Source organism: Dryobates pubescens, chromosome 6 (genome assembly GCF_014839835.1).
Source record: "Dryobates pubescens isolate bDryPub1 chromosome 6, bDryPub1.pri, whole genome shotgun sequence".
Classification (NCBI taxonomy): domain Eukaryota; kingdom Metazoa; phylum Chordata; class Aves; order Piciformes; family Picidae; genus Dryobates; species Dryobates pubescens.
This window is the reverse complement of record NC_071617.1, coordinates 39,092,060-39,107,177: the sequence shown is the minus strand read 5'-3', so window position 1 is coordinate 39,107,177 and position 15,118 is coordinate 39,092,060. Positions and strand designations below refer to the sequence as shown.

The following is a 15,118-nucleotide window of genomic DNA, read 5'->3' as shown; positions in this document are numbered from 1 at the left end:
CAGAAATACTACAGGTGAAGAATAAGACTGGTAAAGATCTGTCCACAATACAGGATTGGAGGGAAGCACTTAGTGGACAAAAAGTAGGATTTATTCAATATTCATATCAAATTTTATATTCCAAGAGTGACTAGAAAAGATAATGCTATTCTGCAGTGTGTCACAATTACTAATAAAGTTATTCCCAAAACTGAAAAATTAAATCTGCAGGATGAACTGCAGAGAGACCTCACAAGGAGCCAATTTTGACTACTTCTGTTTATGTTAGTCATCTTTATGTTAAAAGGGGTAAGTGTGCTGCAAAAGCCTGAGAATGAGGTTGCTTCTGAGCTCACGCCTGTAACTACGCCAATTTCCACCATACTTAAAGGTTAGGAAGCCCTCTGAGCACCTGGTTTTCATAGCACATATTGCAGGTCTTCTGACCTAAGAGAAGTAAACGGCTTCCTATATAAGCTGGAACTTGAAGAAAAACAAAATTAATGTCTTTAAAACAAAAAATAAAAATTAATTGGCAGACAGTCAGGCTGCACAATACTAGAGGATCTACATACAACTATGCAAGAGCAAAAATACCAGAAATTAGTTCAGTTCAGTCTCCATCTCTTTTCCATAATGAAAAGATAGAAAGAAAATGGTAGTGCTTGTTGCTTCTACACCTTCTCCACCTGTTGATCTGGTGTGGGGTTTTTGTGACAGCTGGAGTTTTTTGTTTGCTTGCTTTTAAGTTAAATATAGTTAAACTGTCATGACTGAATTGGAAAAGTAGGTTCAGGCTTGGTTTTTTTCCCCCTTTTGCCCAGGGAAACAAAAGTATTAGAAACAGTGGCACAATTTATCCTGCACTTCCACACGTAATCAGCAAAAAGTAAGTCTGGCATAATATTAAAGTGAGAACATTCCATAGTTTGAGGAAATGCAACACAGAATAAAGCACATGCTTAAACTAGATGAAAAGAGATTTCACTATGGACAGTAGTGAATTTCTCCCTAAAATATTAACTCTACAGGTGAATTAAGTGTAAGAACATAAAGCTCCCTCTACCAGCTGAGAAAAAGTCAGCAGAAATGTTAACATGTAAGAGGAAGTGATTATCAGCAGAAAACTGTAAGGGATAAAAATTAGCCAGAAAACCATCCCATAAGGCTTGTTGACTAACCAAGAAGAGGTTTCCAAATCAAGCTACCAACAACATAATGTGGATTACAATAATTATATTTGGTACTACAGAAACTTTTGAAGTGAAAACTACAGTGGACCAATGTCATAATTTGCATTTAACACTTGCTTGTTCAGCACCTGTTTTCCTTTTTCTGTTTTCCAGGCAAAAAGGCTGGAAATACAACACGACAAAAATTCAGGATAATCTGCAAAAAAGTTTCAATGTTGTGTGAATCAGAAACCCAAAGTGTGTTGTTACACCTGTCTAGAAAATGAGTCATGGATAATTTTCAATACTTTGCCTCTTTCATCAATTCTTGATCCATCATTTTCTTAAATGTTATTCTCTTTCAAACTGTTATTTCTTCTTTCATAGAGTCAAGAATTGAACACAGATACAGTTGAATTCCTATGTGGCCTGGATCTGTTGCAGGAGCAGGTGAGTGGGGTGCTTCAGAAAGCGGTCACCTTTGCTTCCATTCCTACACAAGATTTGCTGCAGAACAGTAAAAACTGAAAATATCTAGAGATCTCCTCAAGCCACAGATAGTGGAGGTCTCGACCATTTAACCTCTTTGTGGATGTTAAGCACCATTATCCATTTTTGAACTTTTAACAATAAAAAGAAAACTGTACGGCATGACCATAAAAGAGGTACTTCATGCTCTCACAGATAAATGCTCTGGACATTTAGTGTTCCTTCTCATAAGTCTTAATGGGACAGGGAAGATATCAATCCCATATTATTCTTAAAGGAATATATTTCTACCATTGCCCTCAGGGAAGGAGGTCAGCACTTTTGTAAGTACAAGCACTGCATCTCAGAACTTTTGGAAAGCACAGGTCTTGCTTGGCTCATTTGTTCTTGTATGGTTCTTTGTACCAGCTGCAGCTCTGTTCCTGTGGAGCAGAGAGGCACAAGGAGCAATTGCAGGCTTGCCCCTCCTTGGAGAAGAGGAAGAGCCAGTAGCTTCTACACTCACGTTCAGTAACTGCTCCTCATCTCCCAACCCTAGACAAATGAAGCAAAGCAAGGCTACAGGAAGAAGTGCCAGGGTATTGCTCTTGAATAATCTGCGATCCCCTTGAATTCATCAAAGCTTTGTGAGACTTGAAAAGCCACACTGAAAATCACTTCTTTGTGAGAGTTATGATCACTTGGCATGTACAACATTAGTGACAAAGGTCTAAATACACAGCACTAACTTATAGTTACTTCCTCAGAAACTAACTGAAAGTGATGCTGGGTTTGGTGGGGTTGTTTTTGAATCCAAAGAAAATTCCCTATTAAGGGACTTACCTTCTCCAGTGCCAACGAATCCACAGGCTCAAGACTGATGGAAGCCAAGGACTGCAGAGATGATAGACTTAATCCACCTGCTAAAAAGTATCATTCTGGAGCTGGTAAGAACCACTGGCTGCACAATCCAAGTCTAATTCACTTAACCCAGGGTGACATCCCCAGAAAACTTTACTGTCTAGCTTCTTGGCCAGCTAGAGTCACAAAAGTGATATGAAACCAACAGCCCAGTGTGACAGCCATCCCTAAGGGTGCACAAGACACACCAGACCAATGCATTGCTCCACAAAGTCACTCTTGTAAGTGATCAGAAAAAGAAAATCAAGCCATACTGCAGGATTAAAACACTTACATCCCAGTCAGCAATTATGTCTATTGTGAACTAGAAAAAGAACTGCAAGGCTGAAATTAAACCTCTTTACACAGAAATTAGTCCAAGATTTATTCTGTTTTCTCTCTAGGCTGACAAGACCACAGCCATAATCCAGACACACAAACCAGCACCGTCAGTCTTCTCTGTTCCTCATTTCAGAATAACAAATTCGTTTCAGGAATTCAGAAACACCCTTTCTAAATAAAGCCAACTGCACTCATACAGTCTCAGTACAACCCTATAGGTCAGGATGAAAAAGAATTTTAAAGCCAAGCTGCTCTTCAAGCAAGCATGTCTCCCAATTTCACAAGCAGACATCATACAGAGTTTCATGGACTCCAAAATAAGGCCTAATATAACTCAAGGCTGATATTATAAGACCTTTTCCCCACACAACGGATTTCCGGCTCCTCTGTCTGAAGACACAAAAACTCATCAGTACCCCACGTAAGATCTCTGCTATAGGAGGAGAGTTTCTCTCTTCAGTTCTATTCATCCTCTCAGCAGCAGGACAGAAAGACTCTTATCTCTAATACTTCTTCACTGAATACCTACTCCACAGCTATCATTTGAACTGTGCTCAGGGTATTACAAGTAAAATCATATCTTTAGTGGCTCCACATACCCACAATGTTTTGATTTAATTTTTTTCAGCAATCTCCTTCAACACTGAACTATTTAGCATCTGAGGGCTACCAAGTCTCGCTAGAAAGTTTATTCTCTCTCTACCTCACTGCAATAGCTTCATCAGAAATCATCACTTCAAACCAGTCAGCAAAATAGGGATGTTATATTCAGGCATCACTCTTGCTCAGAGTTCATCTGCTTAGTACAAACTTGCTTTCATCACCAGCTTAGTATGCTAGGCTGTATAGTGTCTTAAATGACAGTATTAAGATTCACCAGGCATCACACAGATCCTGTGTGCCTCAGAGCTCTCAAGTTGCCAAGATCCAATGACAACATACTTTCAACATAGCAAAGAGAAGCAGAGTCAACACGTTTCTTTCTGAAAGGAAGGCTGCTTTCTATGCACAATTTTAAAATAAATGTCAAGTTCCAATGTAAAAAATAATAATAAGTAACAGAACTTTTGGTATTTAAATGGCTATCACCATAACAACCAACCTCCTCATAAGCTTCCAAGAAATATCACATTCAAAACACTAAAAGTAGAAGAGTAATAACTTCAAGCAAGGAACTGAAGACATATATATCAGAGACAAGAAATTTTCTAAAAGAAGCCTATATTATGCATAACTATCCCCAGGTTTCACACCACAGGCCTGTTGAATGTTCACTGGGTTATTTGTTTATTAGGTAGCCATTACATGGAGTCGGATGACAAACAGGATACAAGAGAGAAACTATACACATAATTCTGAACACTGCGATGCTTCAGGAATTTGTCAGTGTAGCGTATTTAAACAAAGTGACATATACAGTTACATTAAAGACAGATAACTTTCTGGCATTTAGAGTCTATTTTTAAATTTATCTTCCTATGATAAACCTATAGCCAGAGTAGCACCTTCCTGCAAACTATCCTAATTTTTCCTTCACAGTATTTCCTTTGATAATCCCTTAAGCAATCCACAACGACTCTTCCATCACTAATAGTTTTAAAGGAATGGTAAAAATAAGCAAGCTTTCAGACGTGTACCAACAAAGAGCTGTTCACTAGGTCACATCACCTGTGTTTGACAGCCTAAGATCATTAAAAAAAACAACAAACAAAATTAAACAACAAAAAAACCACAACCCACCAAAAACCAAAACCAAAGTATTACAATAAACAAGATGAGAACCAAACCAATACTGTGCAGACTAGAATGAGTTAAACCTAGCACCATCCAGTGCAGAAGTTTCCAAATACCTGTATCACATCCTTGAAGTAGTACCACTGTGCTGGATGGTGGCTGCAATATTATCTGCACCTCATGATCAGCTGTTCAGAGCAGATCCATAGAAGATGAAGCAAGGAATGGGGTATCCATGAGTTAGACCCAAGAGGATTATCAGAAGACATGACTGATTCAGTGCGGGTAGCTGGGGAAAAGATGGTTAGGAGCATGCACAGTAGATGTGCTAGAGAGCTCAAAGAGTAAGAAGGTTGTGCACAGCTGACTGGAGAACTGGAATAAAACTAGAAGCAAGAAGAAATGCTTTGCACATGAACTTTTACTTGGACTCACTGAGAAATAAGTCTCATACCACCCCAAGACACCACATTCAAAAGAGGTCATTCTTATTAAATGTAATTATTTCAGAATTATGAAATAAAGCTACCACTGGGTACCCAACAAATGAAATAAGCTGGCATTCCTTCATATTTCTTCATAGGTGAACAGAAGTATCTGTATTAAACTACCCTGCTGCAGCAGACCATCAACCATATACAAAATTTAGAGTAGGCATTGCATTCTGTTTAGTGATTTTAAACTCTTTTCAAAAACTTTGCTCAGTTTTAGTCAGTATGAATACTCTAAAATTAAGTTTCTAGAAGATGCTTCTAAAATACAGCACCTACAGACAGAAACTCATACTTTCACTTCTAGATGCGTCATTAAGTATTTATCAGACTCACTACTAAGCACTTGCCCATCAATGTTTTCATTAAAAGAGATGGCATATTTACAAACTAGATCACAAGGATGTGGATACCTCCAAGCTAGTGAATCCCCAATTGCAAGATGAAGGCTCTACCACAGACACTACAATATGCAAACATACAATAACTGCAGAATTGAGCATGACCTGGATAGCTTTCCGTGAGTAAACACAGGTAAAAAATGACCCTATTCTTAGGCTGTTCTTGGCTACCTCCTCACCTGTCCTGAAAATTAAAACAGCAACAAAATTAATCTAAATTAATCTCCCACTAAGTGGATGACAAGTACATTGCAATTGAAGATTAGCAGTAAGAAAGAAAGAATCTTTTAAAGATAGTCTTCAACAAGCATTGCTTCAAGATACATTTGTTTCCAAGAAGTAACTTTCTTCAGCTACAGACATCTCACCGACAGAAATGAGTCATTCCACAACACCGTGCACTACCATTCAAAAAATCATGTCTTCCATCATAATTAAACCATTCACTATCTCCATGCTCCTGCCACTGCTGCCAGTCCTTACTACACATTCCTATCAACTATCACTTAGTTGTCTCTTATTTCTGATCTAGTAACAATAGAACCGAGAAACAGGGAAAGAAGGGAGTTTGTGTTCATGCCTAAATGCAACTAAATGCAAGCAACCACTCTGAAGAGCAGTAAAGTGTAGAAGTCTGGACAATAAAGGATGTAATGTTGAAAGCCTTACACATTCCCCACAATGATAGCAAAAGTAAGGCCTATTAGGATAACATTCAAGGACCCCTACCCATGTCTCTTATTACCCTATAGCAGAAAAGTATTTTTGATAATCAGATGAAAAAACAAGAATCAAAAAATAACTGCATCTGCTGAGCAGCTGCAGGGGTTCTGCCACTGAGGAGCATTCAGAGCCTCAAATTATTCTACCATATTACTTTGTTTGGGGTTTTGTGGGGGTTTTGTTTTTATTAACCTGGAAGCATTTGACAACACAGAACAGAATAGAGAATACATAGTTTCAATAACATTGCAATTACCAAGCTTAGTTCCCTGCAGTTTCATTTCAGCATTCCGTTCTGTAGCATCTAAGATGATGAGACTTTCAACTGAAGCTTTTCTAGCTGTTCAGATAGATTATATTCACCCCTCTTCCAGCTCCTTAGATTCTCTGCTGCCTAATACTGAAGTTGTGTAGGCTGTCTCATAGTCCAATGCCCATTTTCAGTACCTGCAGTTTTATAGTCCTGTCTTTAAAGTCCTTATCTGTTTGTCATAACTGCTGGAAATTGATAAATCTGAGAAGTAATCATTGGCAGAAAACAGGGAAAGGCAGAGATTCATAGACAAAAGCTGCAGAATGATAAAAGCCTTATTTCACTCATGATACCATCTGCATCATGGATTGTCAATAAAAAACCTCACTACCTTTGTCAGCCTCAGCAGCTTGAGTCATTCTCCTGCCCAGCACACAGCATGGACTAACACTATGTCACGGCACAGCAACTGAGGCAGGGCACAGAGAAGCACAGAGGAAGGAACCTCCTAAAGCAAGTGGCTAGCAGAAAACAGGCCACAAACTCAAAAGCCCCCTTTTCCCATTTGGGATTCAAAGCCAGAAGCACTTTAATGCTTAAACTAGGTCAGACTTTGTTTACACAAAACATAGATGAGAAAGGAAGTATCACTCATCCAACTTAGTCATCAGGATCAGTCCAGTATACTGGACTACAAGGTATAGGAATTTTTTTATTACTCTTATCTTTTTGTTAAGAAATGAAACCTTATCAAAGGCACATTTGTAGAATACACTTCACACTGATGAATTCAGGTAATAAACAATTCTTTTCCACATAAGACAGATATGCTTCCTCTGTGGGAGTACGGACAATGTAATCTGAAGTGATCTCATGTTCTTACTAGGATATACCATCACAGATGCGTAAAGTTCCAGCCCCCATTTGTCAATTTTGTAACTCTGGTAAGCCATAGGGACTTCTGGGCTACACCTACTACAGATTCCTTAGTAAATAACAGGTAAGTTTGGATGTTTCAGTGAGGAGAGAAAAAACAAACAACAATGCAACAAAGCAACCAACATCCAACCAACCCAAAAAACTGCACAAAACACATGAAAAAACCAAATCAGCACACCACCAAAACAAAAACCCACACACACACAAAAAATATCAAAGCAAAATACAAGCAAGGTCACAGGCTCTAAATCCTATCATTTTGATAATTACCTTTTTCCTTCACATTTTTCCCTCCAACTCCGTAGCAATTCCTGCACTTCCCTGCAAAGTTCCTTAGGTTTAGCCTGTGCCAATTTTCCCACTTAGGGAATGAAGAAGAATAGTAGAAAAACAAAACAAAACAAAAACAACCCAAACACACCACCAAAAAAACCCACACACAACAGGAGGATCTGCTTCAGAAGGCCACAGATGAGCCAATACTGGAAAGCTAGCAATGATTTATAGACCTCTGCTGAACTTTTCAAGTTTCAATTCTTGCTCTGTATTCCACACATTTGAATTTCAGCGAAGATATAGCTGTAAAACAAGAATGTAAGAACTACCAGAGTGATGAAAAGCAGGTCATATGTACCTTGATGTGAAACCATGTTTGATCACTCAAGTGATGAGAGTTATGGACTGCAGCTGTAAAGACATAAGAGATTTCTGCAAGAAAGCAAAGCACGCTTTCCCTTGTCAACAAGTTAGTATCTTTCACAGAACAGTCCCTAGGACTGAGAAGGGAAACAGAGATTGCTGGAATGAATGTGTTGGCAAAGCAATACTTCACAAATGTAGAGAGTAGAAGCCAGACACAGATTGCTTCTGTCTGCAGTCTCCTGAACCAAATCAATGATGGCTCAGCACAGAAAACATCAGGCTTTCTTAGAATTAGCATCCATGCTCTAGCCTAGATGTAGAAAGCTACTCGCATTACTGGAACATCATGACATCATTCAGAAGTGAAGGAGGTGTTATTGTGAAGATACATCTTTATCTCAGTTTTCAGATTTCATTTAATCTTACTTCACATTAACAATGAAGAGCTCTGTGAAAACTAAGCTGTAACCTAAAGAACTTTCAGTGTACAATAAATCATAGCTCCTTACACAAGGACAGTCCATGTAAGGGATTGTTTATTAGGGGTCAGAGTCCTCATTTATGCCTCATTTCAATAGTGTGCTCAGACAGAATGACACAGGAACCAGCAAGTTGTTTTCAGGTGGTATCAATGTATATCACCTCTTTATATGATGCTAGCTCCTACAGTCCTAGTTCAAGTAACTTGGTAACACGTTACAGGGTTTTGAAAAATACCAAGGGGACATGCTTCTCCAAAAAGTCGTAAAACTGGAATAACTTTATGCAGTAATAAAAAAACTAAAATTAAAAACACCATATTTTACACATGAAGGAGTACAATAAGTTTCTCCTCTCCTTGTTCCTATGGCTCTCAAGAGTTGCACCTCAGACTTGCTCATTAGATGCTGTATATCATGTTTTGTAAGAGACCCATCTGAATCGATTCGCCTGTTTCTTTGTAATGAATGGAGACCTACTATCCAGGCACAGTCCTCAAGTCAGGATCCAAACTTTTGTTTAACACCTAATGTCACCCCATGAACACCATTAGCAGACTTATCTTCTAATATTGGAGAGCTAAAATGCTTAAAAGATATCCGGGGGGAAGGGGAAAAAAAAAAAAAGGCATTTCTTTCTCATTTCATACTCAAGTTTGTTCTTGCTTGGTTCACTTGCTGGTTTCAGCTTCTAGGAAACATAGGATAGGGAGCCCTGCCTTTACTTTGCTGCTCTTCTGGAGGTTGCTGAAACCTTGTTCAGGGACAGATCCAGTTAAAGACGACAGCTAGGCATTTAGGTCTCAATAATGCTCTAGGAGGTGAGTTTCAGGCTCTCCAGGTGTTTTCCCTACTATCCAGTCTGCCTACCTTGCAGGACATCAAAGCTCAGCAGAAGTTAATGAGAGATGGAAGCTGAAAGCAGTGGCTTGCGGACAGAAGGCTGGTAAGGACTGAATACTTAGAATATCACAGAATAAAGTGCATACTTCAACTCTGTGGCTGATCTGGCAATACAAAGCACAAAACTTCTGTCATGTGTCCCACCCACATAAGGAATACCCACACTGCCCGCAGGTTTTAACAGCACAAGAAATAGAAAATTTTAAACGCTTATTTCACATCTTGTTTTTGTAGCTATTGTTCCAGTATAGTTTCATTCACAACTTCACTGCACAGCTTTTTATTTTAAAGTAATTTTCTTTAGAAAAATCTAGATTGGCTTTTTTAAAAAATTAGGTATTTTTACTCAATTTGTGAAGCCTTGATACTAATATTCTAACCTGGCTTCTGAAAATTAATGAGATACTAGGAACTTATGTTTCAAACTCTCATAAAGTAATTAATACATACTACATAAAGACCTAAAGCAGACAGACAAAACATGTTGCTTTTGTCATTACTCTGTTCCCTATTCACTTCTACAAGAAGCCTGCAATGACAATTGAGAAGAAAAAACATCAGACCTACACATGTAAGTATGCCAAAGAGCTGAAAGCCCCAGCTCAGATGGCTAGAATGTCAGGCATTTCCTCTGATGCTGTATGTGACAGCATCTCCTATAGCCAGAGGTCAAAAGCAGAACCAAGTTTCCAGATTTGGGGTTGGAGGCTTTTTTATTTGTTTTAAATCAAGAAGCTGTTTTTCATTGCTCTTCTAAAGTTATGCACTCATGCCAAACACATTTAACATTTAACATATTACTGCACTCATTTATAGAAGCTGCAATTCTGGCACATGTATCTGACAAGCCATTTAAATTCTAGCACTTTTATGTAGACAGGTTTGTCACTATGACAATTTTGGTACATCTAGGACAAAGCTGATCATGCAAGAAGTACTAATTGTTCTCTTGCTAACTGAAGCTAAAAGTTACAGAAAGGCAGAATTTACATCTTTAACAAGCTGACATATCTAATTCTAAACAAGTAATTTAAAGTATATAATGCAAGTTACTTTACGAATGGTGACGGAAGTTTTCCTGCATTTGAACAGCAAGAATTTAAACAATATTTTGGATACAGAATACTTGAGGAAATCTTGAACAGGGAAGAGAACACAGGAATTCAGGAGTGGGTAGAGCTATTGCTCATCAGCACTAATGCCTTTGGGGTTTGTTTTTTTATTATTTTCTTCTTTTTTGGTGGGTTTTGTTCTGTCTGGTTTTGAAGAAAGCCATTCAACCTTGAGGTTAAGTGCTTTGCCAACAAAATACCCCCCTTCTCCCCATCTATGTCTGTGGAAGAATCCCTTATCAGTAACTAGAAGCACACACATGTGCCCAAAACACATTGACAATGAACAGATAGATGCCCCAGTATTTGGGAAGCAGGCTTTTATTTTTAGGCATCCACAGAAGGCACACAAACATATCACCTATGCTTGGCTCCAGCACATAAGGACACTAGCCAGAGTAACACCTCACCGTAGTGTCACTGGGAGAGGTGAAAGTGAGTCCTGAAAAGCTCAATTACAACTAGGTGGTTTTCATACCTTAAAACATTTGGATTTTTGTTTCTATGGCAAGTTGTACCCATGCTAACATACTGTGGTATGGTGAGAAATTCCACTCTATGGAGTTCTTACATAGCATTCAGCCACATCTAATGCTACTGAAGGAATGAGGACTGAGAACCTTGAGAAGAAATATGAGCGATTCAAAGTCCCCTTTAAAAAATAAAAATTCTGTAAAACCCCATGGGAAGATGAAGTAGTTAGAAGTCATGTCCAAATATCTTCAGACAGCTTGCTAATTGTTTTAACAGAAGTGGTCTTTTCTGAAGGTGAATCCCCATTAGAAAAACAATCACACCCAGAAAGAATGAAAGGGCACTTTCTTAGAGAGGTACCTCCCAGCTAGACTTCATCAGGTGAATACTCACTTCACACAGAATGACTAGGAAGGAAAATGGACCTAGTCTAAACGTCCTGTTCCCAAGGTTGTTGGAAGCAGACAACAGCAAATGAGATGAAGGAAAAGGAACAGAAGCAGGCCAAGTCTTCCACTTGAAATGGTTCACATCCCCTAAAACAGACTAACCAATGGAGCAAGTGGTGCAAGTGTTCAATGCACAATCCTATGATAGACCTATGACAATTATCTGACTTAAAACATCTTCCAGAGTTTATTAAACTGACATCTTTGATCCATTTCTGCTGAATGTGGAAGCAAACTAGAGACTCCTTCACGCAGATCAGCATCACTACTGGCAGCATTCATGAATGAAACCTTGGATTGAAGATGAGGGCAGGAGCTCAGCTAGACTCCAAAAGTTTTACCAGCAATTAAAACTCCCCTGCACAGAAAAACCAACAATGAGAAGGCATGACAAGTCCCATATTAGGTAAGTTAATGCACATAATGCCAAATATTACTGTAATTTTGTTGGTTCGTTGTTTCTCATTAAAAAAATTTTGGTAAGGAGTTAATATTGGGGTTTATCACATTGGCATCACAATTCCCTTGCAAGTATCAATCATTCTGCTTTCTTACAGGGCAAGTTTCACATTTGCAAATCATTCAATAGGGACAACACCTATTACTGCATCAATTAGAATGTGATTTTATATATGGGGAGAAAGTAATGTTTATTTTTCTAGCATGAAATACAGAAAAAAAATGGATCTCATTTTTGGAATGTTTAAGTTGGACTGAGTTAAATTCCCATGTATCTTGAAAATGGTGTTGTTGAAACAGCCATAGAAGTTATCCTTGCTCTACCTAATAGCTGCCAAGGCAAACCAAGGTTATTAAGCATCCTATCTGCAGCCTTTTCTGAAGTAAAGCCAACAGAATTTTTTCCAGAAACACTGCTCCCACCTTTCATCCTCTCTAAGGGAGTACCCAGCTTTACCACAGTTTCCTTAAAACTCAACTGCTGCACAGGATCTTGCTTTAGCTCTAGTCTCCATCCACCCATCCATCCTAGAAGCAAACATTTGGGTGGTAAATGCTTTATTCAATTGCATAGAAAAGTTAGTCTGACATTGTGAAAGCTGCATGTTAGGGGGGCAAATAAATAGATCGACCAAACAAACCACAAATCCAACACAGAATATCAGATTGAAAGGAACCCCAAGGATCATCTGGTCCATCCTTTCTAGGTAATAGTGTAGTTTAAATGAAATGGCCCAGCACCCTGTCAAGCTGAATCTTAGAAGTATTTCATGTAAGGGAATCCACTACTTCCCTTGGGAGATTACTCCAATGTATAACTGTTCTCAGGGTGAAAAATTTTCTTCTGAAGCCCAATCAAGGATCTCCCTAGAAGTGGCTTGTAGCCATTACCCCTTGTCTTTTCCATGCAACTCCTTGTAATAAGGATGTCTCCACCCTCTTGGCAACCACCCTTTACTGTACTGCTGTATGGTAATGAGGTCTCCCCCCTAAGCCTTCTTTTCTCAAGGCTTAACACACAGTTATCTCAACCTTTCTCCATACAGCAGGTCTTACAGACCTCTCTTGTCACCCTTCCATGGACATTTTACAGCCTGTCAGCATCTTTTTTGTACATCGGGACTAAACCTGAATGCAGTAATCCAGGTGTGGTCTGATAAAACCAACAAAACTCCACAAAATAATTCAAGGCCTACTTATTTGCCAATAAAATTGTTCTTCATTATAGAAGTATATTAGAATTGTCATAATGACCAGTACATCACTGATATCCCTATCCCTGGATAGACTGATGCTGATAGTGGTAAGTGTTGGATCAATTCTACATATATCCAAACAAGACTTGTCCTGTTAAAACGAGACCTGTGACCCAGCACACCAAGAGCCACAGGAATATAGCTTCCTACTAGTATGCAACATTAGCCTAATGTTTACACACCATTCAATCTGAGATAACTTTTGATCCTTAAAACCAGCACTGCATGTGGAAGCATTCTGCAAAATGCCACCTGCTCCATTTTCTCTCTATTCACCAATTTTAAGAGAACATGAAGCATTCAATAAAACCTGTAAATTGCCACTACAGTTGAAGCATACTTCTGTACAGCTTGCTTGCCACAAGGAGAATATTTGGAAGGCATGGAACTTATGAAAAATAGAATCTTACCAGCTGTAAGATACTTTCTTTTCCTGACCAATTCTTTTCCTTCTTGTACAGAGGCTTCAGCCATAGTAAGTTATCTAGTATTCATTTCAGATAAATTCCAGTAAGTATTTGAAACAGAAAAAGGCAAGAAGAATTGTTTCTTTGTCTCTAGGAGGATGCATTTGTCACAGTATTGTCCCAAGGCCTACAGTTAAAGTTACATTTCTATCCACAGCAATCTCAGAAATTGCAAGGTTGAAGGAAAATGAAGTGTCACAAATTGAAGATCCAATACCCTCTCTTGAAGCACGATATACCCAAGACATTTGGATGTCAAAGACAAGAGTTACAACAGTAAGTACTTTCTGTAATGCTAACAATTCTAGGGTGTTTTTTTAACCAGCTGCTCAATTTTGGGTTACAGAATCAGAGAATATATCTGGTTGGAAGAGACCTTGAAGATCATCCAGTCCAACCTTTGGCCCAGTACTAAACTGTCAACACTAAACTCTGTCAATCTTCCCTCCCAACAGGCAATGCAGTTTTTTCCCCCCATTAATACAAATAGTATTATTCATAATCTAATTAAGGCTCAAATTAGGTACCCAGCCACATCAATATAGAAACATGAAAGTAATTCTTCCCTTTTGATACCGCTGAAACTTCTGCAGGGTTTTCCTACTGTTAGCTTGTAATTCTGTGGCACAGATGTTCTTTATGTAACAACCCTTCTTAAAAATAGGACATGCTGAAGTCAATACATTAGAAAAAGATCATCCTTCCTTGATTGAGGAACAGTTCTCTGGGGAGCTGAAGTAAGAAAAGTGCCGTGTCCTGCAAATGTAACACTACTTTGTTATGCTCTGAAGGCAACTGCACTGCCAGAGGTGACACTGTCACAAACCCCTCTCAATTAAAGAGCGAGTTATCTTCCTTTTTGGTAAGCTTCTTTGTGTATTCAAGTTCATGTCAATATTCCTAATCAGTAGTATTTTGACATCAAATTTTTTTTTTCCTTTCTGTACTTATATAGTCAGAAAAAAAACAACCCAAAGCTATATTGCTATTCCCCTCCATGTTTTATGCAGAATTTTGCCTTCAGATGCAATTTCTTTGGCTCTCAGAAGCACACTGTAGGGTAAAATCTGGACTTTTGCAACAATCACATTCTTGCTACAAATACTTAACAACTTTCAAAGTTCAGTTATTTGAGTAAAAGCATGCATTAATTGTTATGCAAGAAGAGTGGAAATTGTAGCAGGTTAATCATGTTTAGAAGTATATCACTCCTTTCTTGACAATTCAACATAAAGCTGGATTTATTCTGTTCTAGTTTTTTCGACATAGCTACAGCCCTTAAGACCACACAAACTAAGTTTGACACAAAATCAGACTTCACCACTACCAAACAAGCATTCAGAATAAAATTACTTTCTCATATTTGTTATTCCAGGACTGGTCTAGCTGGTCTAGCAACATTTGCCAGCATAAAGTTATTCAGTTACATGTAAAAAATAATGGAATGCAAGCAGCATGTTGCAATAAACCACCTT

At 38.5% G+C, this 15,118-nt stretch overlaps 1 protein-coding gene across 2 annotated transcripts in view; it reads right to left on the bottom strand.

Moving 5' to 3' along the window:
• CRIM1 (cysteine rich transmembrane BMP regulator 1) overlaps positions 1-15,118 on the bottom strand; it is a 186,793-nt gene that overhangs the window by 150,685 nt on the left and 20,990 nt on the right. The gene's annotated exons all lie outside the window — the stretch shown is intronic.